This window comes from Rattus norvegicus, chromosome 1, assembly GCF_036323735.1.
Source record: "Rattus norvegicus strain BN/NHsdMcwi chromosome 1, GRCr8, whole genome shotgun sequence".
NCBI classification, from domain to species: domain Eukaryota; kingdom Metazoa; phylum Chordata; class Mammalia; order Rodentia; family Muridae; genus Rattus; species Rattus norvegicus.
The window spans coordinates 229,625,199-229,649,490 of NC_086019.1; the positions used below are offsets into that span (position 1 = coordinate 229,625,199).

General features: G+C 40.8%; 1 protein-coding gene across 2 annotated transcripts in view; it reads left to right on the forward strand.

Annotated features, from left to right (window-relative positions):
* Nucleotides 1–24,292, forward strand: part of Trpm3 (transient receptor potential cation channel, subfamily M, member 3) — an 884,432-nt gene that overhangs the window by 525,458 nt on the left and 334,682 nt on the right. The gene's annotated exons all lie outside the window — the stretch shown is intronic.

Sequence of the window (24,292 nt, forward strand, 5' to 3'; positions counted from 1 at the left end):
AACTGTGATTTTGCAACTGTTGTGAATTGTAAATATCTGTATTTCCTATGGTCATAGGTGACCCCTGTGAAAGGGTCCATTCATCTCCAAAGGGGTGAAGACCCAAGGTTGAGAACCACTGCCCTACACTAACTACTACTTGCTGGTAGATTGAATTCAGACAATGTCTTGGGCTTGGTACACATATGTAAAGTAAGTCTAGGTCAGGTCATAGTGATGAGCACTATGCTTCTAATTCACAGATTACAGTACCCATGTGGGTAATTTTCTTAGCTTTCCACTACCACACTAAATCCTGCCTCAGCCTGACTCTGCTGTCTTTTCTCTCCAAGTCTAGTCCTATCCCTGAGTTATCTACCCTTTCATTCTGCTCAGGAATAGAGGGCTATGAATCATGCCTTTCTTTTTCTCCTCCGTATCTAATTCTTTCTTAACTCTAGTTCTTTTCTTCAGTGCTTAGTCTCTAACTTCATTCAATATCAAATAAAACTATTAAAAGGAAAGTCAATTCTGAGGGACACGCCTTTTCTGCTCCTACCCTGGTCAAATCTAATTTCTATGGCTATAAAAGAAAGTTGACAAACGTGGATAACATAAAGAAAAAAACAGGTTCCCTGTGGTTCGTAGTTCTGGAGGCCATGAGGTGTAAGATCAGGGCTTTGTATCTGCTTGGCCTCAAATAAAGTCCAGATGCTTCTTCAGTGCATGGTGGAGAGCTGAAGGGGAAGAGGGTATATGCTCTCATAAGTGAAGGAGTGGGGTGTGCTTCTAGGTCAGCTAACGCATTCCCTTGAGTACATTTAATAGGCCTCCTCCATTCCTTCAATCCAAACATCTCCCACTCTGTCCCACATCTCATTACTGCCTTATGGAGGAGTTGAGCCTTGTTTCACTGAGGACAAACCAAATTCAAACCATAACACCTTCTTTCTACCTTTTGCTTTGTAAGAGAACTTCAGAAATTCTTGACAACTCTTGGTCTCTCTCTCTCTCTCTCTCTCTCTCTCTCTCTCTCTCTCTCTCTCTCTCTGCCTTGTCTTTCTCTCCCCTCAAGCCTTCCTGACTGACTCCTCCAGCCTTCACAGACAACATTTAGCCTGAATCTTATGTCACTAACCTTTCCCTTTCCCTTCTGAATGCTTCCTTCTCTAGGGTTCTATTTTCTAGAACCTCTTGGATTTCTTCTTACCTTTTTAAGACACCAAACCATGTTCCTAGAACAATCATTAAATAGAATAATAAGTCCCCATCTAGTCACAGCCCCTCTTCTATGATTATCCTTCACTTTAGTGGTAGCTGCACTCACTTACACCAACAATTCAGGTCCTATATGTAAACCAATGATCATCAAATCCATCTCTTGTGTGTTTCCATGCCCTACATCCAACTCTCTAGTAAGTATATCCATCCTAATGCCTCAAAAGATTGGCCAGTGTTGTTAGAGTAGAATGATGCCACCAAACCTGTCTCTTCTAGCTTTGTCTGTCTCACTACCTGCAGTCATACTCACCCTGATGGTTATAGATAAATCAGTTCTTTACCAAATCACTTTCCCCTTTGTACCTCACATGTCAAGGTAAACACATCTTTATCTGACCTCTGAAATTTATCTAAAAATCCATCTACTTCTTGATATCTTTTCTGTTATCTATCTAAACTAAGGTATGTCTTAGCTACTTAGGGCTCCTCAGAGTATACTCTGTTAAATGATCTTCTTATCTTTCCCATGGTATTATGTATAATACTATTACTACTCTCTATGCCCCCAGTGTGATACAACCATCTTCTGGCACCAGCAGAGGCAACATGTAGTTCTGTTCAAACAAGATGAGCAACCATAAGGCCCTGTACTCCTGGCTTCTGTCTCAATCAGATCAACTTGGATTCTTCGAGGATCATGCTACTTCCTTCTACAGGACATTTGTACTGATCTTTATGACCGATCTACTGATCTTTTGATTTTTTTTCTCTTCACATCTGCCTTTTAAATTTTTGAATCTGTCTAGTTCACAGACCTTGTGTGAACTTTCTGCAACCTTCTTTCCTTTACTTAGAACATTTTACCTAGACTTTTTATTACACATTCAAGGGTATTAATGCGTTATCTCTCTGTCTACACTGTGAGTCTGTAAGCTCAACACAGTCAGGAAATATGAGGTATTTCCAATGACTGCTACAGGGACTAGAGCACTGAGACAGAGATACTTAATAAAATCTTCAGAAGGGCAAACAGAGTAGCGGGCAGAGCTAGAAGGAATTACAATATGTGTATACAAGCTCTTTCTCATTCCCTTTCAGTTTACATCCTTCACAGCTAGTCCAAAAACAACAACAACAACAACAGTGGTTTCTGAAAGAGGGTTAGCCCTCATTATAGGATGGGAAGGGAGTTAAAGCAACCAGTGGTTACAACCTTGAGTTCATCTATTTTATCCAGACCTATATCTAAAAATTACCAGATGGTAATTCTTTCTGCCAAACTCTCCCATTCTCCTTCTATACCGTCATAAATGTTCAGGGAGACTTAAGAGCTATGCTCTTTCTTATCATTCTTGAGTCTGTCTGAGGCTCAGCACATATTGATATTCACATTCAAAGAAGGATGGGACATTCACAAAGTACCCCCAACGTGTAGTTTAGGGCAACCAAGGTACATACCATTGGCATCTGCATGTTAATAAAGTGAGGTAAATCTATAGTCATATCATACTGATGTACCCATCTTCTCTGATTGTAGAAGCCAAGGAGGCTCAGGCCTGGTTAGTATTTAGAAAAAGAAGAATTAAATAAATCAAAGAATTCACTTGTATGGTTATGTGATTCCCTGGAACTGAGCTGAAGAGAACTTTAGCCACATGCTTATTATTCCTGCAATACACATCTCTGGTAGCAAACTTTAAGACTGATTATGAAACCTTGACCTTAAAGTTTCCTACCAATACAAACATTATGGGTGAAATATTTAAAAAGCTGTCATCTAGAGAGAAGACTATTTCTCTAGGAAGCTCATTTTTCCAATTTTTCCTCATCATTCTTCTATGCTTCAAAAGAATAATGGTGCAGAGAACAAAAATCAGAGACAGTGATCAATCCCTCTATTTCATATGAAATGTTTTCTTCAAACTTAACTCTTTTCCTGCCCCGTTTTTTGAGCTTGGTGGATCTTGTCTCTAACCAGTTTTAGCCACCCAAAGCTCACATTTCAGAAGTGATTCAGACATCTTAATTATGGAGATTTCTCCCTTGAAAAGCATTCTGAGTACACTGCTGTTAAATGTACTTTCCGTTTGCATGTTTGATTATTGTTACTAAAATGCACTCAGAAAACAGGAAGGCTTTCACATTTGCTTTGGTGTTTTCTCTAAATGCAGCTCATATATTTCAACTTATGCCTAAAATTTCAGACTGTTACATGTAAAGGCACTTACTATAGGGACTACCCCATAATGCCAGAAACCTATGTATCGTGAGAATCTACCAAGTTTGAAAACTGTCCAAAGTGTCATTGATTATTGTGATTCTTAACTCACAAAGGTAAGAGTGAAAGTCCCATCATTTTCAAAACCAAAAAATCACGTTGGAGAAGACAATGTTTGGCTCTTCTAAGCAATGTGTGCCTTGCATGATATCAGTGTCAGACCCTCTGTGTTTGAACTTGCCTGCACTTACACCCTTGAATGAGTACATTTAGCAAACAAGAGTGCACTGTTCATCTTTTCCCCTCAACCACTTTCCTCTGCTTTTCTTCCTTTTTCAAGCCCACATCTCAGCAAAACAGTCTGGAAAGGCTTTTTCTTGTCTTGAGTAGATTTCTTAGAAATTGTCCTTGCCTTCACTGGAAGAGTGTGAGGCTGTAACTTGAGATTGAAGGTATGTGCATGTAGATCATTTGGAGTTACAAGCACACAGAGTCACACCAGCAGGTTCTAGGACAACAACTACTATTTAAGAACCCAACAATTTACATCATAACACCTCCTTAATAGAACATTAATGAAGCTGTGTAATACTCATCTCTGTCCTTAACAGAGAGGATGAATTTAATTATTTGTAAGCTTTAATACTAAAATACTATGATGTCAATGCTAAGATTCAGATGTGCAAAATAGCATTAGGGGTGTAAATTCATGTCCATACTTGCCTAACACACAATGTCCTCAGTTTAGCTCCTAGCACTGCAGTGAATGTGAATGAATGAACAAATGAATGAACAAATGAATGAGAGAAGATAGAATAGATAAAAAATATGTATGTTCGTTTTTGGTGTGTGTAGGGTGTGTATGTCTATGGGGTTGAACCTAGGACCTCAAAGATACTAGAAAAGCATCCCACCACTGAGTTTAAGTGACTTTGGCTCCAAAGACCTGAATAGCTGTGTGGAAGAATCATGTGGTAGTTCGCATGCCTGTGACTTTGCTTCCTGTGACTAACGTTTCCTGCTGGCAACTGTAATCTGAAGAGATTAAATAGGAAATTCCAGAAATAAATATTCCTAAGCTTTAACTAATTTTTATTATTAGCATATGTGATCATAGACTACTTTTTATATAGTTAATATCTCACTTACTTAAGTTATAAATTATGCCTTATCATGAGTTTAGTCAGATAGGATAAAACTATGCATACACTGGGCATGGGTCTACCAGAGTTTCTGGCTTCTACCAGGGTTCTCAGATTGCATCACCTCTAGATAATTGTTGTGGGGAAAACAGCGCTAAGAGAATGTTTGAAATCAGCCACTAGGTAAACTGAGAGAAGCTTTCCAGCATTCATTAGGGTGGCTTGAAAGAACATGAGAGTGTGGACTCTACTTTATCCTGAAGTGTGCTGAGCCCTTTCCTGGACCATGGAAAAAGCTATGGTTGGCTGGCAGGCTGGAAATCATAGCAGCTCTCATCACGCATCAGATGTCATTCTGTGTCAGAACAGAGGCCAAGGCTTTTCTTAGAGACAGACTGAACCCAAGCAACAGAAACACATTCAAAGTTGTTTCCTCAAGAGGTGACTTGAGAATCGGGGCAAGTTCTGAGACATGAAGAGCAAGAGGTTGCCTGACTGCCCACCACCCCTCCTATGTACATACCTGCTTGCTTTCCCACATCTCCCTAAGAACATGTTTCTTCATGCCTCCAGGTTTTTATCATATTACTCATTGTTTGGTTTCAGACTCTGGGACAAGGGACTAAAATGCATATTTTACATACCAAAGCAAACCTGGCCTCCAGATCTCTCTGGCATACCTCAGTTCCTACCTGGCATACCCTGGCTCCCAAACCCTGAGTTTTCCAGCCCAGGAGCTGGGATGCCTTTCCCTCAGAGGCTCCTCTCTATATGATCCAGATATTGTGCTCTCTCCCTCTCTCTCCCTTCTCCTTCTCTTCTCTCTCCAAGCTTGTCCCCTTTCTCTCTCTTTGCGCTCCTTCTCCATTTCCCCATGGCGACTTCCCTGACCTATGTCCTTGGGAATAAGCCTGCCTTTAATATATTCTACTCTGTCTTGAATTGGCTCATTTCTCCAGTGGGGAAATAACTATCATCCACAGTTCATGTTCATCATAGGTTTTTCTTAGAACTCAATCAAAATACTCAGCCTCCAGTCACAGATAAACAGAGAGGACATGCAAGCCAAGCAACATTGTTAATGTCACAGAGCTCCAGTTTCCACATATCCTAATGATACTTCCCATGTGACTTTGGAAAGGAAAGTCTTAACGATGTCCCATACTTAGATACATACCCAGAGACAGCACTCCATCCCAGGTCCAGGCTCGTGTCTTTCCACTTTCTCCTACTACCTAGATAGCCTGAAAGAATCAGTTTCCGAACTAGCCTCTGCTCCCAAGAAGGACATGCATTCATTTAGAAATAAGAAATGTTTCAAGAGTACTCCTAATTTTGCTTATATATAGTAAATATATATATATATTTTACATATATATGGTAAATGTATATATATTTATATATACATTTACTATATATGTATATATATATAGTTAGAGAGAGAGAGAGAGAGAGAGAGAGAGAGAGAGAGAGAGAGAGAGATTAGAAATAGCATCTGTAAGGAAGGTTAGAAACTTCACTGGGGAAACACGAGAAAGTTGCATCAAAGTGGAACATGGGCAGGAAACGGCCTGAGCCATTGAGAAATGGCAATATCAAACAGGGAAAGAGACCCAAGTTGATCATTCCTGCCGTTTAGTTTTCTCATAAATCACACCACTGGCAGGACAGGTGGCTGTGACTTTGCCAACTCTCTCCTTTGTAGGAAATGGGACACCCCACACAGTGCCAAGACCTAATAGACAAACTTCAAGAATACAGAACAATGTTCAAAGAGACCTTGTAAATAGCAGAGAGCTCTAAAAAGAGAAAGTAAGCAAGAAGGAAGGCAAGAAGGAAGGAAGGGAAAGAAAGAAAGAAAGAAAGAAAGAGAGAGAGAGAGAGAGAGAGAAAGAAAGAAAGAAAGAAAGAAAGAAAGAAAGAAAGAAAGAAAGAAAGAAAGAAAGAAAGAATCCTACTGGAAACAGGATGTCCAAGAAAGTGTGTAGAGTATGCTTACTTTCTACTTTCTCCCTATGAGAAAACTTAATTTTCTAACTAATTAAGTTACTTTTCTTACTAATGACTAGGATGGCAAGAATGTCTTTAAGTGTGCCTGTGATGTTTAAATTTCTTTACCATTTCTTAGGTGACTCTGTGACTAGCATTTGCTCATATCACTGAACTAACATCTTGCTGTGTCTTATCATGGTTTGATGTATTTTTATCTCCTATATACAGAGTGTGATCATTTGAAAGGAAATTCGATTATCTACAAACCTGTAGGGAGATGCACTCTCTCAAGCTTATCCATAAAATAGTTTTTTTTCCTCTGGTTCCCTCGGCTTCCCTTGAAAAGAGAACCAAGTGCAGTGAGTTCTCAGATAAAAGGAATGATAAATGGGAAAGCATTTCCATATGCTGACAATAAACTATGGTATAATACCCTGACAAACATAACTGAACCCCTCAACTGTGGCAGTCATGGAGATTTCTCACACCAACTTTCACATGACTGGCAATGGAGTCCCCTTAGAAATGGTTCATTTTCACCTTTAAGCTGGAAATTTTGTGATTGAATCCATTGCCTAACAAGGGATCCACTGTCAGCATAAGTTTTCTCTGACTGTAAGACTTAGCTGATGTATTTTGCAACGTGAACATTTATGATCTCAAATCTATAAGGTCATGGACAGCTTTAAAAAATTAGTTTCAACATGTCTACCCTAAACATCCCCAGGAGTAAAACTGGTCACCAGATGAGATGTACTTTAATGAAGAAAACAAAGCAAAACAAAACAAGAAAATCCATCAGACGGAGCTCATGCAGAGAAGAGCAAGTTAGGTATCTAAAGGCAGAGTCTGCTGGGTTACGAATGGTTCGATTTGTTTAAGTTCTAGTGTTAACAGCCAAAACTGGGGTAGAGGTTGAGAAAAATTAGTGACCTCTGCTTTTCCTGGAAGCATCAGTCAGTTAGCATACGTAAATTGTGACTTGTTTTTGAGATGTCAACAGATCTCAAAGAGAATGTTACCCCTTCTCACCCTTTCTCTATTCAAATGCCAGTACTTGGGTTGGGGGGGGTGGAATTCTACCTTTTGTGATTTTTTAAAAAAGTCTATATACAATTATAGGTATGTGTGTGACACAAAAGGGGCTCATATATTTAGTGTCACCAGGTTATATAAAAATAGTCCATAATTAGTTTGATCCAGAAACGTTTAGAAATAATTTGGAATACTGTTTTGTCGCACTTTGGACTTGGGCATGCCTTCCTTACATAATTTGTAATATATGTTCACTTCCTTGACTAATATATAACAACTCCTATGTTGAATTACAAAGGTGGAGTAGAAATTACTATAGTTCATTTCCTTAGCAGCCAACTGCCAGTAGCCTACGTACTGTGTTTGCTCTTCTGAAACTTGGATGGATTTTCTCTGTGTGTTGCCGACTGGTGTTTGGGATGTGCAGACTGTGGGCTGAATTTTAAGGGTGGTCTGTTTTCTGTTTGTCTGGACTTGTTCTTTTCCTTTTCTAAGCGGACCCTTTTCTTCCCTGGTCATGAATAGAAGACAAGGTACCTTATTGAAATTGAATCCTCACCCAGACTGACACTGTTCTCGGGAAGGTTAGACTGGCCTACTTTCCTCATTGTAACCACTTCCTCAATGAAGAAAAGAGTCCTTCTGAGTCCCAACTGTGTTAAAGAGGACTTGTAACCCATGTTGACAATAAGAATTTATCTCCGTTCCTACTGTCCAAAAGGAGATCTTATACCTTCTTCTATCCAATAGGCAAATTATTTGGCAAAATGAGTAACCTCTAACACCCAGCCATTTAATTCATGACCTAGGAGCATTCAGGGTGGGCATCGGCCATAAGAGCAATACGAAACCTGTACCATGACTCACGCTCTTCTGTAACTGCCCTGTTCAACTCCCATCTCAGAGTTTCACAGTGTCCCAAAACCATTTTTCTCCTATGTTGCTAGGAAATAAGTTAAGTCACTAGGAAATAAGTTAAATTTAATCCATCATTGCTGTGGGGAGGTGATTCATCATTCGTTTGCCCTCAGTACTTTTCAAACACATTGTTTTCATCAATTTTGAGCAGACTGGTTTTATGTTTGAGGTACGCCGTCTCATTTTCAGATTAGATTTGGGGCCTGTGAGCAATTTCAATTCTAGCAAAGTGCAAAGTAGACTTCATTAAAGACCCTTGAGCAGCCCTGCACGATCAATCAACAGTTTTCATTTGCAGCGTAGTAAGTTTAAACACTGGAAAAACAGCACCATCTGCTGGAAAGGGGCAGGCGAGGAAGTAAGTTTGTGGAGTAAGTCTGGGGGCCTAATCTCTTAACTGTCTAAAATGTGTGTGCTTACATGTGTGTTTGCATCATGTGGTGGCAGTGTGATCATTTTAGTGACAATGAGGTAATGTGTTTCGGCTCACAGAACAGGGAAATGTGGCAAGCCCCACACTTGCTCTATCTTCACAGCCACATGCCTTGAAGAAATCACTTTGTAGACTAAGTGGTCACGATGTGTTTATTAGGACAAGATGGACATGGTGCCTGAGTTGGCTGCTTTACATCTGTCAGCTGGGAGACTTCAGGTCAAAGACTCTAGATCACACCCAGGCTATATGATACAATGTCGAGGTCAGCATCTCAGCCTTCAACTCAGCAAGGTACATGTGAGAGCAGGCCTTGGGGTCCTCGAGCATGCTGCCCGGCTTCCCTGAGAAAGTTATGGAGCAAGAAGAGGAGGTGCTCATTTTATTTGGATCAACAATTGTAGCTCTTGGAAGCCATCTAAAGACAAGTATCCGAGAAACAAAAACAGGAGTGTTCACTTCAATATTACTTATGATGCTGAAGAAGTGGCGCTCACAATCGTAAGTGAGGAGCATTTATATCATGCGCTAGACGTTCCTGCTGTGTTAAGCATCACATTTTGAAGAATAATAATGTGGGGAAATAGTAGCATGGTAGTAAGATTTATGAAAAGTGCTGATAATCGGTGTAATTATTACTTGGATGGGGGAGAAATCAAACAAGGAAAAGAGATAATGATGACCGTAAAATGAACGGTTCACAGTGTTGACCTGGGGCTCTGTAATGTAATTTTCTGCTATGTTTATGGGGCCGGGCTGGGCACCTGAGCATGACCTGACACACCCTCCCTATCTACTCACTAAATACCATGGGCATCTCTTCACCCAGATGTGACAAACCAAAATGTCTCCAGACCCTGCTGAACATCTAAGGGCAAAATCACCTCACTGGTTGAAAGGAGACACATAAAAGCAAAGACTTTAGCTACATCCTGTCTGTGTTTTTCTAAGCAATGCAATTAATATGTTGCTGACAGGAGTCAATGCAGGCCTTTGGAAGGGAGCAGCTAACTAGTTTCCAGTATCTTGTATAGTGGGATTCCTTATGATGTGCCTCTAACATGTGGCAAGAAAACCTCATAGGAAATACACACCTGTGTACAGGTAGAACAAAGAGTTTTGTGACAGGTGTCCTTAGGGACCCTCAATCCTGAACATAACTTCAAATCCATGTCACACTGAGAAAGACTCGGTTCTTATTTCTCACGGGAGAAGAGGTGTGGTATTGACTTTTGGCATTTTCTATACTTTCCATAATTTCCTACAAACTAATTTATTATTAGTAAAAATATCAAATGTATATGAATAAGCCATGGGAGCAAGCTTGGAAGCAGGCACCCAGCCCTGGATGCTGTTATTCCCATGTGGGTACCATGGCTTTCCATCTTTCCTCCCTCCAAAGTCCTCTAATGACAAAGCCTGTGTCACTGTAGGAGTGTGCGTGGCCATGAAAGAAAGGCAGAAGGTGATGTGAAAATTCAGTGCTATATTAAGAAGCATTTCTTTCAGGTTTTCTAGGCTCCTTTTCTATCATCTAAGTTGATTCAAATTCATAACCAAGAAATTGCGACAAAGTCAAACAACCGATGATGTCCACCCAGTTGTCGTCCATCGACAGGCACCATGGTTTATCATTTGTAGAAATATTTTTTCTACTTGTGCAGAATTATCTCTTAAAGGAAATGGGATGTTTTTGGTTTTTTTGTTCAAAATGTAGGATTTTACTTCCCCAAAGTTTTCTTCAGTCAAAGAGCCACAGAGCTGTTTTGCCTCCAATGTCTCCATTTGATTTGTATGTTCAGTTTGTTAAACTAGCAATACTTAGTAAAGTCTCAGCAGAGAAAGAAACAGAATGTTTGTTTTACTGTGTTTCTTTGACTCAGTGATTTTTCCATTAAGGACAATACTCTGTTCGTCCTCGATAACAGTTGGCAACATCTAGAGATATTTCATGTTGTATCAGTTGAGGTTAGTAGTAGTAGCTCATGACGAAACCCCAGGAATGGGCAGTGAGGTGGGAATGGGTGGGTGAATGGGAGCATCCTCATAGAAGCAGGGGGAGGGGAGATGGGAGAGGGGGAAAATGGGAGAAGGGGAACAAGGAGAGGGGATAACATTTGAAATGTAAATACATAAAATATCCAATAAAATGTATGATAAAGCCAAAATATGTTTAAAAAATTTTTTAAAAAGGAATGTTACTAACCATCCCAAGGGCACATTAGCCCATTTGTGCACCAGGAATGTTGGACCCAAAAGTCAGCAGCCCAGGTTGAGACTCCTACTGCAAACTCACATTCAGCAGTTGGCAGCGCCTCCCCAGGCAAAATGTCTTAAAGAAATTCATGCTTTCTCTAGTCAGTTCAAGATAATAAAGCAGCCTATGTCCACTCTAATGAAGAAAACCATTCAACAATCCTAAAGACATCTGCTCAAGTATGAGAGCTATAAACCTATTCAGAAGGGATGTTTCCCATCACGAGATCCAGACCTAATAGAAACACACAATAGAAGAGAATATGCTGGGCCCATCTTTCCTCCTCACCATTCTCTCCGATGTCTGGGCTACTCTGTCCAAGTTTCAGGCCAATGGTCAAAGACTTTGAAGAACTGGTGAAGTTATACTCCTGGGCTCACCAGGTAGACTTTACAGACTTCTGCATATGGGACACCTTTACTGTTTTTCAGAGATTCTAATCCACCTCTATCTCCTGGGCTGATTCTATGTCCTTTGATTCAGGCAGTACCTCTCCTCTCTGGCTGCCCAGGTGAGACTCCTATAAGACCTTGTCTTCCCAGTGGTGTCCTTCTCAATGGGAGCTGTCGCCACCATTCCTCTTTGTTACGATCCCCTTTAAACATCCCCAGGCCAAAGGCCATTCACATCATCTATGTAGTCCCCAGGCACACTTGTCTCCTATGACTATAAGAAATGCCCCCTCCCCAAAACATTTTTGGCCCAACAACAAGTTATCTGTCTGCCTGTCTGCCTGTCTGTCTGTCTGTCTGTCTGTCTTGCAATGCAGTAGGTTAGGTGGTTGAACTGGATCCTCTTTCTCTACGTCTTTCAGAAGACTTTAGTTCCTGTGTTAGCTGGGGCTGTCGACTCATTAAAGACCTGCTAGAAAATGAACCTATTCCGGGCCCTTCTAGGGGTCAGACAGGGTTCTGGTTTGGGGTATCTGCTGTGAGCAGGCACCACCCATTCTTTGTCATGTGTTTCTCTTCATGCAGCAAATCCCAGCGCAGCAGCTGGATTCATCAGACTAAGCAAAAGAACCAGGGGGAGACAGATAGACAGACTGACATGAACCTTTCTCCTACTAGTGTGAGTGCAGATATTTTCTGCATCCCTCCCTCTGACAGGCTTGTAGCAGTGCCTTCAGTAGGTCAATTGGAGACTCACAAGGCCATGTCACTTGAGAAAGAAGAATCAGGCTTCTCTTCCCAGGGAAGAAATGTCACATCCCCTCAGCACTGAAGAAATATTCCATCTCTAGGGCTGTTCAAAGCTGTGGGAGACCCTGTTAATGTTGACAGCACCAGAGCGGTCTAGAGCTTTCCTCTTTGTGAGCCTCGCATGCATGAGTTAGCATTCCGCTGTGTGATGTGAAGGGAGTCAGGAGCTATTTATAGATCAGCCTTTGCAGCTCAGCAAAATGGAGGCAAAAAGTTCTGTGTTCTAATATCTGGCAGGTCTTTAATCTGAAAGACTGTCCAAAGCAGAGCAGATGATAAAAAATGGCCTTACTGCACTGTGGGAAACAGGACTAAAATGAAAGACTAAAGAAAAGGCTGAGAGCAGAAAATCTGGGGTCAGAAGTACAATCGTTTGCTTGATGAAGAATAAAATGGACGAAAAATGAAGAGGAGTGAGCAGATGGACGAATCCACTGAGCGGGGCACTGGTGTGAGAGGAGGTCAGACTTTTCAGCTATGAAAACGCAATTCATAGCTAGAAGATTTTAGGGTGAAAGGGAGGTGCACACACAGTGGAATATGGCTTGCGCTTTTTTGTCAACACTTAGCTGGACACAGTGAGGAGGATCTAATTAATAATGGGCCTGCTTCACTAAGATTCTGCTAAAAAGAAATGACAGCCGATAGGAGTCAGAAAAAAATTTCATCACTTTAGGATGAAATAAAGGCATTACAGTACCTTTTTATAATGATTCTATTTAAGGAATTTCCTCTTCCTAAAATTAATCTTTTCTAACTTCCAAGTCTTAATATTTTCTTTTACTTATGAAGCAATATAGAGAATAGCAGTTTGGCTTTCCGCATTGGGAGTTTCATGGTATTTTTCTTCTCACGGTATTTTTCTAGTGCTGCGTTTAATTGTACTTTGGGAATAATAAGGTATAGAAGAACACAGAATTGCTGGAATCCGTTGTCAGCTTCATGTTGAGGAGCTCTACTGTAAACCTGTTTGGGGAAACTGACAGAGCAGCAGGAATTGACCTTTCAAAATGCTTTGCCAGTTCTGCTGTTTGTAGTAGCACACCACATTCTATTATTTTATCAACACACACACACACACACACACACACACACACACACACACACACACCCCTCAGAGACTTATTTAAAGACCTGATCCCGTAAGGTAGGAAAATTACAACTTTGCACATCAACTGTATGCGAGGAACACAGGCCTTGTAAGAGGCACAAACACAAAGTTTGTATTTTAAATTTTAAATTTATTTATTTTTTGAGAATTTCATATGTGAGTATTGTGTTTACATCTCTTTTCCCTCTCCCTCTCCCCATTCTACTCCTCCTGTGCCCCTGACTCCCTTTCAAATTCTTGACGTCTTTTTCTTTCATCCCTACTGTTTTATATGTGTATACACACGCTCGCTAGGTCCAATTAGTGTTGTGCTTATATGCCTGTGTGTAAGGATGATTTTACTCTAGAGAAAATGGATATTTTATCTCTCTCTCCTCTCTGCAACCATCATTAAACCTTATGAATGGCATCATGTTCTTTGTTTCTTTTACATTAATTACAAAATATAATTACATCACCCTCTCTCCTCCTTCCAAGCCCTCCCGTTCAGTCCCCGCTCCTTATGGAATTCATGGCATCTTATTCTTTAATATGCAAATAAATTTACAAATACAGCCTACTGAATCTGTTTAGTGTTGCTTGTTTGTATTTTTCAGGGACAACTACTTGGTATATTTCCATAGGAAACCATAGGATAACCATAAGGTGCTCAACACTGTGGAGGAAATAGCTTTCCCTCTCTCAGCATTTTTAATAGCCTTTGGCTTTTCATCTAGGGAGCGAGGCCTCTTTGAATTTCTCCTGTTCACATTGGCATGTTACCCGGTGTTATTGTAATGCAGGGCCTGTTTAAGAAGCCGCATTGTTACTGCTTAGCATTCTCCATGCCATTTATAGACACCTGCAGTGCTTGATTGGCAAATAAAGACCAAGCTTTACCTTCACAAACAGGTATCAGTCATGGACAGGCATAATAAAGGCACATAGAATATAAAATGAGGGAATGAATAAAATAGTACAGGAGGAGGTAAGTTTGATGCTGGCCGAGTAAAGTGATAAAAAGAAATTATGGTTAGCATTCGAGAAACCACCAAGTGGGACTGGAGTGATAGCGTGATCGGTGAGATATTTGCTCCACAAGTGTGAGGGCATAAGTTAGATCCCAGCACCCACAAAACAGCTCAGTCTCCCCAAACAAAAATTAGATGGCTCCGAGGTTGACTTATGACCTCCACAAGCACATGTATATGTGCACATGCACACACATGAAGGCTACCAAACAGATATTAGGAGTTTGAACATTAGGTGTGGAGAGACTCTTCCTGTGGGAACAGAACATTCCCTGTGGGAAAGTTACTTGCTGAGAGGGAACCTGTTTCTTAAACAGGGCTGACTGTCTATAGCATCAGGTGACCCATGAAGAAAAATAAATGTCCAAGCTGGAAAAAGAGAGGTCACACAGGGAACAGGGATTTGATCTTCATGTTTAGCTGTTTGAAATTTCTTTCTTAGCAAATGAGGAGCCCTGAGAGGATTTGTTTCCACTTAGTCTGATAACCTTGTACTGTAGGAAAACTACTGAGCAAGGTGGGATGCAGAATGTTGGAAAGAAAGGAGACCAAGACCGGCTGCTGCAGAAAAAGACAGACAGACACCTCCCACTGAGTGTCCACAAAGAAGGAAGAGGTCCTGAAGACTTCAATGGGATCAACTGCAATGGTTAGGCAGAAGAGTGGAGTCCCCGATTGGGTGTTCTTGAAACTCTGGTGCAGTTTTTTAGATGTTTTGAGGGGAAATCTTACATTACTTGGGACATACCAACAAATACATGAGAAAATATGAGAAACTTGTACAGTGTCTTCCCCTATAACTACTACTCTATTCCTCATTATCATTTTCGTGTGGGAACCTAGGGCCTGAAGTATTTAAACTCCGTAGTTCAGAATGCATCAGCCTCATGCCCTCTTTGCCAGTAGGTGCTCCTCTCTCCTCAGAGTTCTGACTGACTTCACTCTAAGTCTATAGATTGCCCAAGCCTGGGCTCTCCTGCACTGGTTATAGGACTAGATCTCTTACTGCACTGCTCTTTTAATTTCTATTTTTTAAAAAAATCTATTGATATATATTAATTATTCAGTATGATAGGTTTTATGAGAACAACTTCACTTAAGTGTGTCATGGACTGTAACCAGATCATTTTCAATATCCCCACCTTCCTCTCCCACTCTTCTTATTATCTTTTCTCCCCTACTATCCCTCCTGCTTCTATGTCATATGTATTGTGTATGTTTCTATGACTATATACAACCTAAGATCCACATATGAAAGAAAGCATTATTGTCTGAGTTTGGATCCGTTTGTTTACCTTAATATGGTGATTCTGTATCACATCCATTTTCCAGCAAAACTCATTTTATTCTTCTTTACAGCTACACACACACACACACACAGACACACACACACAGACACACACACACTTTTCTTTAACCACTGACCTGTCAGCGGTCACCTAGGCTGAATCCATAATTTGATTGCTGTGAACAGTGCTCTGGTAAATGTGTGTGTAAGCATGTGTCTGGCATGCTGACTCAGAGCCCTTCAGGAGTGCATACACCCAGGAGTGGTAAAGATCAAGATTGGCCATATGCTAGTTCTAATTTTAGTCGTTTCAGGGACCTAGATACTCATTTCCACAGTGGCTTGGCCAGTTTACAGTCCCGCCAGCAGAGTATGTGGCACTGCCACCTCATCTTGGCCAGAATTTGTGTTTCTTAATGACTGCCCTTCTGACTTCGATGAGATGGAAACTGCGTTTTTATTTGCATTTCCCTGGTAACTGAGGACAAGGAACATCTTATATTTATTGGACATAATTTCATTTTATGAGTGCCTTTAATTCATTTCATTAGTTCATTTGTTGCTTTGTCGTTTGTGTTTCTGGTGGTGTTTTGCTTATTTTAGTTTGTTTTTTTTTGGGTTTTGGGGGTGTTGTTGTTGGTTAGATGTCCTAGATATTGTTCTTCTCTGTCAGATATAAATAATCTTTTGCTCCTATTATATTGGCTGTCTCTTCAGTCAATGATTTCTTTTGATTTTCAGAAGCTATCAAATGTCATGCCATCCTATTTATTGTTGATATTTTTCTGAATTGCTGTCTTTTAGAAAGTCCTTTACATGTCAATATCTTGAAGTCTTTCCCTATTCTGTAACAGTTCTTGAGATTCGCATCTTACATTAAGATATTTGATGTTTACTAAATTGATTTTTGAACAGGTAAGACATAGACATTTAGTTCCATTTGTTGTATGTGATATCCAGTTTTGCCAGCATGATTTGTTGAAGATTTTCTCCAATGTGTATGTTTATCATCTGGTCAAAAATAAGGTAGCTGGCACTGCGTGGGTTCTCTATTATAGACTGCATTTATCTGTGTATCTGGTTTGTGCCAGTATCATGCAATTTTTGTTGCTGTGACTCTATTATGTAACTTGAAGTCAGGTCTTATGAATCAATTAGCATGGTTCTTCTTAATCAGGATTGCTTTGTCTGCCTAAGGTCTCTTTTGATTCCTTATGAATTTGAGGGTTATGTTTGCTGTTTTGTGAAGCATGGCATTAGAACTTGATAGGGATTGTGTTGACTCTCTAGACAGTATTTTACTGTAGCCATTTTCATAATATTAATTCTGCCAACCCATGGGCATGAGGGATCCATCTGTCTTCTAATGTTCTTCTTTAATTTTCTCAACATTATTTTCTAGGTAGAGATCTATGCCTTCTCAGTTTGGTTTTGGTTGAGGGACATTGTTTGTTTATGGAACATATCTCCTGTGGCCCAGATACCTGGGCTAATACCTCATCCAAGCCCTAGTACTGGGATAACGGGCTTATGCCACCAGGTCCAGCAAACCAAATTTCTTAGTGTTTTCAAATTTTACTTGTAGAGATTGTTGCCTTCCTTAGTTAGGTTTATTCATGAGAAATTTTAAGGAATTTTGAATGTGATATTTTTCCAGATTTCTGTCTCAGCGTGTTTTATAGGTATGTGGGAATTTTTCTACATGCTTATTTTGTTTTCTGCCACTTTGCTGAAAGTGTGGATCAGGTCTAAGTATTTTGGGTGGAGTTTTTTAGTGATTTTAAGGATAGGATTAAGTCATGCGAATGAAAATAGTTTGACAATTTGACTGCTTCCTTTTGCATGGGTCCCTTTTCTTTTCCATGCTGTCTTCTTGGTCTAGCCAAGTCTCCCAGGACTGTACTGAATGAGCTTGGAGGCCCACTCTCATTCCTGGCTTTCCCCATCTGATAGAATGTTGGTTACTGGCTTAGCATGGATGACCTCCTCCATGTTAAGATCTGCTCCATTTATTCTCGGTTTGTCAGAGCTTTTACAACAGTGGAAGGTTGGTCTTTGTCAAATTTTCTTGAATCTACTGATATGGTCATAAGGTTTCTGTTCTTGAGCTCATGAATATGATATATTATGTTGATTTCATTGAGCATATTGAGCCGTCTTTGAGTTCCGGAAATGAAACCAACCCATTCAGTCCTGGTGCTCTTTATCTTTAACATTACTTGTTTCTATTCTGACCTGGAGAGATGGGGAAAGGAAGGACATCTATGCAGGGTAGGAAGATCACAGGTTCATTTACATTTACAGTTTGTGACGGTGCAACTCCATAAGTCTGTAGACAGCCAGTCCTGGCACCGTTGTGTGGTGACTTCAGAGTAACAGTAAGTTACCTATCTTGAGCAGAAACACTACAGATGCACCTAGCTTCAAGACCAGCTGTCATTAAAATAAGATATCCACGAGACTTCATTTTCTGAAGGTCCTAATGGATGAATGCTCCAAAGAAATATTTTAAGCCATTAAGACATATATTTAAGAGCCTGCATTTTATCTTTTTGTGACTATTATGTAACCCATGCGGTTTGCGCGTGCGCGCACACACACACACACACACACACACACACACACACACACACACACCCCTATTCTGCCCCAGTATCCTCTAGTGTAAGAAGTTTATTTTGATGTCAACCTACTTCTCGTTGTGTCGGCAGCAACTAAGATGATGCAGGTTTTCAGGCTTCCCTAAGGGCTGTTCTCCATCTTAGTTGTCAGGGAACAGTATACAGCGCCCGTACCTTCCCATAATCAGTAGAACATACAGGTGACCCAGCTCTTGGCTGTGATCTGTGGCCACCATATAGAAGAACTCAAGACCTGTAGCTTGACAGTTTTTATGTTGTCAAGACTTTGATATGAAAATTATTACTTTACACCTAAAAAATTTACAAAGTTGTTGCAGTGAACTGCTGTGCATATAATCCAGAGACGTGGTAAATTATATTTAATGTTAAAAGAACCCAATTCATTCACGTTTACACCACAGCTTGATGTGTATCTATGCTAGTAGTGCCAGACATTAAAAAAAATAAAAATTCCTTATGACTAGCTAGTCTTTGAAAACACTAGTCATTCATTTAAATCACCGTTCTCTAACTAGTCATGTCTTGCTGCAGAAGTCTTGAGATTTTTAGCCGCAGCTATTCTCTCTACTGCTTTTGGGCTTGTGCGTTAAGGAGTATTTTGTGAACCTGTTGACCTTTGTTTTCTGCTTTATGCCCTTCTCTAGAGCACTCGCACTTGTGGTGGTGATATGAAAAGCAGGAAGCCTGCGGGCCAATAACCTTGCTCAGCGGAGTATGAAGAGGTCACTCTACTTTGTACTGCAGCCAGGGTTTTTATCCCGCAGTGGCTGCAAGAATATAATAGCAATTTATTCTGGGCAAATCGAATAAAACTCTTGGCCTCTCTGTGTTCATAGGTGGAATTCAGAGTTCATGCCTCTGAATGATGCTGGAGGAGCGGCATCCTGGAAAACAAAATCAGATATTATGAAAGACGGCTTAATCAAATTTAGAGACAATAAAGGAAATCACTTTCTGTCATTTGAGGTAGAATTGGGTCTAACAGTGCTACGGTAAGAAGTGTGTACACGGAAGCCACACTCTGCATTTATAAGTTGCAGACTTTGATAATATTATTATATAGAGATTCGATAGGCTGGGTACCTGAAGGAGTCTGTAGTTGGTGTAGAAAGTAGAGATTACAGATGAGGAAGCTTGGCAGGGATAGGGAAGTAGATACATGTGTGGTGAGGATTGGGAATTTCGTGTGTTCACCCTCATCCTATTATAATGTCAGGAGATGCAGTTGATCAGCATCAACTGTGCTTAACAACACCGTAAAAGCTGAGAGACAGAAGGACAGTCCCAGGGAGGAGAGTGTAAACCGCCATGCCTGCACTAGGGTTGATGACCAATGTATCTTTAGCTCTCTTGTCCTTTCTATCATTTCTTGCCTTTGCAAGCTTCCTCCCTCACAGACTCCCAGGAGCAGTGTACACCCTTGCTTTGCTTTGTCACCCGATAGGCTGCTCCCTTTACTGAACAATGTCTTGTAAAAACAGGTATAGATTTTAAGATTAACTACTCAAGTAATGTTTTCATGTGCCCCCAGCAGAGCATCTCAGCCTTGTTTATCTTGTCTCCTTACTCTCCCAGATTCTACCCTACCTTAGGACGCCAAGTAATCCCTCTCCTGTTCCAACTCTCAGGTCCTCAGAACATCTTAGAAAAGCTGTTGACTTTTTCGTCAAGTGGCAAAATGATTTTCCCCAGCGTAGTATGTGGTTCATGAAAATATGATTTTATTTTATAGTTTGAACTTAAATAGTTTAACTTGTAGCTGACATCTTTATTTCATGCCTTTAGATAAAACATTGCTGAGAATTGTAAACTACCTGGAGCAAAAAAAAATCACTATGAAGATTCTCAGAGAAGACAATACTAATCCTTTTAAATATTTAATCATCCCCTTTGAGTCTTCCTCCTGCCTCCTCTTTTTTTCTCCTCATTCCTACTTACCTTGGCTACAACTGTCTTTCACCATCAGCACTAACTGAGACAATAAGAACATACTTTGACTATGATGGGCTATTAATGTGGGTGACGTGGTGGTACTGCTGAGAAAGGCGAAGGGACCACTGACACAGGTGATCTAACAATGAGGACAAAGGGTAAACAGGTGCAGAGCATCCTTACAAACCCAACTCCCAAGAACTCGGTGGTCTTCAGAAGGAGGATGGAAATTGAGGAATGGAGGTCCATGTCTCTGAGAGAATCTGATGGGCTGGTGATAGCAGTGGTCACTAACAGACAAAAGAGAGGCAGGCTCTCATAGGATTTCATGACACTTCCAATTAAAAGGTGCCTTCCATTTGGAAGCAGCTGACGGATGCTTGTATGTGTGGAAACAGAATACAGAAAGGTTCACAATAGTATTAACAAAGTTCCAGAGGTGTTTTTGACATCTGAACACGACACTGTCATCTACAAATGTGTTCAGAGTCATGCATAGCTAGCTCAGGACATAGGTAGTCCATGGGCCACTGTTGTGATTGCCTTACTAAATTGATGCATGACCTTATGTGCTCTTAGCCAGGAAAAATAAACAGTAACATAAAGAAATGTCCATCCAAATGAAGCCTCAGAGAAAACACTAGTAGTTTTAAAATGGCCCTAAAACAGGACCTTGCTAAAGAGATCCAGAAGAGTCATGAAGGGAAGGGGGAAACCAATAGTCAATGAAATAAAATCTGTCCTACTGTGTGTTCCGCACAACTTGTGCCCTCAGCAAGTTTGGGAATGGCCTTTTGACATCCCTCTTTCATAGCCCTTGTCTGAAAAGACCTCCAATGTGAATTTATTTAGGTTGTGTGATCTAACATCCACAACCATGGTGCTCCACAGAACACTTGTGAAGCACTGAATGTCTTGCAACATTTCATGAGAACAGCATTTTCCAGCCATACTTGCAGAAAAAAAATCTAAAGTCCAGGTTGCCGGGTCCTTGAACATCAGGCAGGATAAGCTCAGTGACACTGCAATCAAGTTAAAGATGCATGAGGCAGGAAAGGTATACATTGCCAGGGCTAGTAATGGCTGCGAGCTCAGACACTAGGATTAATTATCACTCAGGGCTGCTGGAGGATGGAAACAGTAACTATATGTCAGGGCACAGGGAGTGCCTCTGGGAAGTAGCAACTGTACTCACATGTGGTCCCAGAACCTTTACAGTCAGAACCTAAACAGAAAGCTGTAACAGTAGCCCAATGATTCGTTTTCTAAAGATGTATTTGTCTCATATTTTCCTTGCTTTTTTTTGTTTTCAGTAAACTTGAAAGCGTGAGAAATAAGAAAGAACATAAATGATTAAGAATGTGCTTGTCAAAGAAATTATTTAAGACTTTGGTTACCTGTTTAATGAACTAACCTGTTTAATGGACTAGCTGCCCTAATTTCTATGAACTTTCTCTGCTGTAGAATAATAGTGAGCATAAGTATGATTCCTTCCATGCTGGCTCTATTTATTAATAAGGATTCATTAAAGGAAGAGAACACTAAAGAGTTTTAGAATTGTTTTAGAAAACAGTTTCTCTAAAAGAACAGAATGAAATGAATTAGTGTGTGTGTATGTGTGTGTGTAATATATTCTAAGGGATTTGGGCTTACAGGCTGTGGTACAAGTAGTCCAACAATGACTGTCTCCTAATAGAAAGGCCAAGCATCTGAAAGTTGTTAAATCCATAAGATTGGATGTCTGTATAGTTCTAGTCTAATGCTAGAGTCCATGGGAGTTTCTAGAGAGCTGCCAATTTTCCATTCACATTGGAATCACAAAGAAGTAGGTTCCCAGACCAGGAAAGGAATGGTTCAGGAAGAGAATAGATGAACTTGCCAGTGAGAGTGTGGGCAAGCAGGTAATTAGCAATATCTCCCTGCTTCCATACCCTTTTTTATATGGGCTACCACAAGAAAGAGTGGTCCGGATTTGGGGTGGATCTTCCACTTGAAATAATCCAACTAAGAAAAATTCCTACAAACTATACCCAACTGCTTTGGGTTTTAGTTAATTCCAGAGGTAGTCAGGTTGACAACCAAGATAGCCATCACGCCTGCTACGGCTTCAGCATGGCTCCCTCATGCCTGCTGTGACTGGAGCTATCATAATTCTGGTTCACATGTCAAGCCTACCTCATTAGGAAGGCTCAGGGTTGGTGTCCCATCATCTCCCTAGAAGTTTCATAAGGCAGCCTGCAAAGACCAGTTGGCTCAATCTAGAAATGTAAGATATAGTGTTGTAAGGAGGTGACTTTGACAATGAGAGAGGGAGCCATAAAAGTGTACAAATTCTTCCTCCCTCTGCTTGGCACCCTTCCTTCTGAGTTTAGTGGCTCTCGTGGTTTTTGTCAGGAACCCGGGTACCTGGCTGATAGTTTTCATTTTAATTCCCATAACTGGGTTTTCCTAGAAGAGATGGGCATATCTTAAACATAGTGCCGTTTCTCTTATTTAGCTTGTTCTCCTATCTTGTACCTAAGAAGTCTTTGCCTAACTCAAATATGTGGTTATCTGCAGAGCCTGTTTCCCATTCCCTATTCATATCCATACACACCTGGGGGATCCATATTGCTGGGGGATGGGAGATGATGTCAGTTTATATGTTGGGCCACATAATAGAGTCAAATCACACAGCCCCGTTTAGCCTGTTCCTGCTGCTGGGAAGTGCCACCTGTGTCACTTACCAGTTGTGGGTTTGATCCTTGTTTCTGTATTCCATTGCTTCTGTCTGTGTGCTGTTATTATGCAGACTGTGTTAATGGATCCACAGCTTTTCCTGTGTGCACTGGTCCAGTGTAAACAATTCATTTGCTGTTCATCAAGCTTACAAGCTTCAGCTCTTTGCATCCCAGATACTTTCAGTAGACCCAGTTAGCGAAATGAAATTGTCACAGGATTTGGTCTTCTGATCCATCAGTCTACTTCAGGCTTCCTTTGCTGTGGTCCTCCTTAGTTGCTCTAACACACACTTTGCTAACTTGATGGCTTTCTCTTCTGTGCTATTTTAGACCCACAAGTTCGTGCTGACTTTACAGCTCAACATTCATCAAACATTTACATACAATTTTCTAGTTCTTGGTGCCAGATTGCTTTGAACCCCTGTGTCGTGAGGCATACTCTGCTCTATTTATATCCTATAGTCTAATGCATAATTGGGTCTGCACACGTCTCTGCCAACCACCTTTCACAACTGCTTGTCACACACACACAGCTGATACACAGCACTGAGTCACAGCCATGTCTCTTTAAGGAGAACTTGCTTTTATATATTGGTTCATTTGCTACTCACTTCTGAAGGAATTTTAAGACAGGACCTCACTCCCTCACCCTTACCGACCTCGAGTACATGATTTTTCTCAGCAGCCCTGTGAGTACTGGGATTGCAGATGTGCCCCGCCATGCCTGCCAAAGATGCCTTGTTCAGTACACATCACTGGGTCATTAACACAGCACGCAGGGCTGGCTGCACTAGAATTGGCGCCTGAACTAAGCTTATCTAAAATGTCCTTCCTAATTCATGGCACAGAATTCTTGCACCGAGGGATCCTGTGTAGCACTACGCTTGGGGAAGGATTTCACAGCAAATAACCAGCGAAAAGCACAGTAATGTGAAAAACTTGGTGCTAAACAGAGCATGCGAGTTTCTAGTATGCAAATGAAAGAGGCGGGCAGAGCATTACCTCCCTCCTACTGCACCAGGAGCTCTTGAGGGATGATGGGAACTTTCCGTTATGCTGCACATGCCAGCAAAGCCCAAGAAAACAACAAGAGTGCAGAACTGAGGCCATGACTAAATCATATCAAGCAGGCAAATTCAAACAGACAAAAATCTATGAAAGTCAAAGATCAACTGTGTTGTTTAAATAAAGT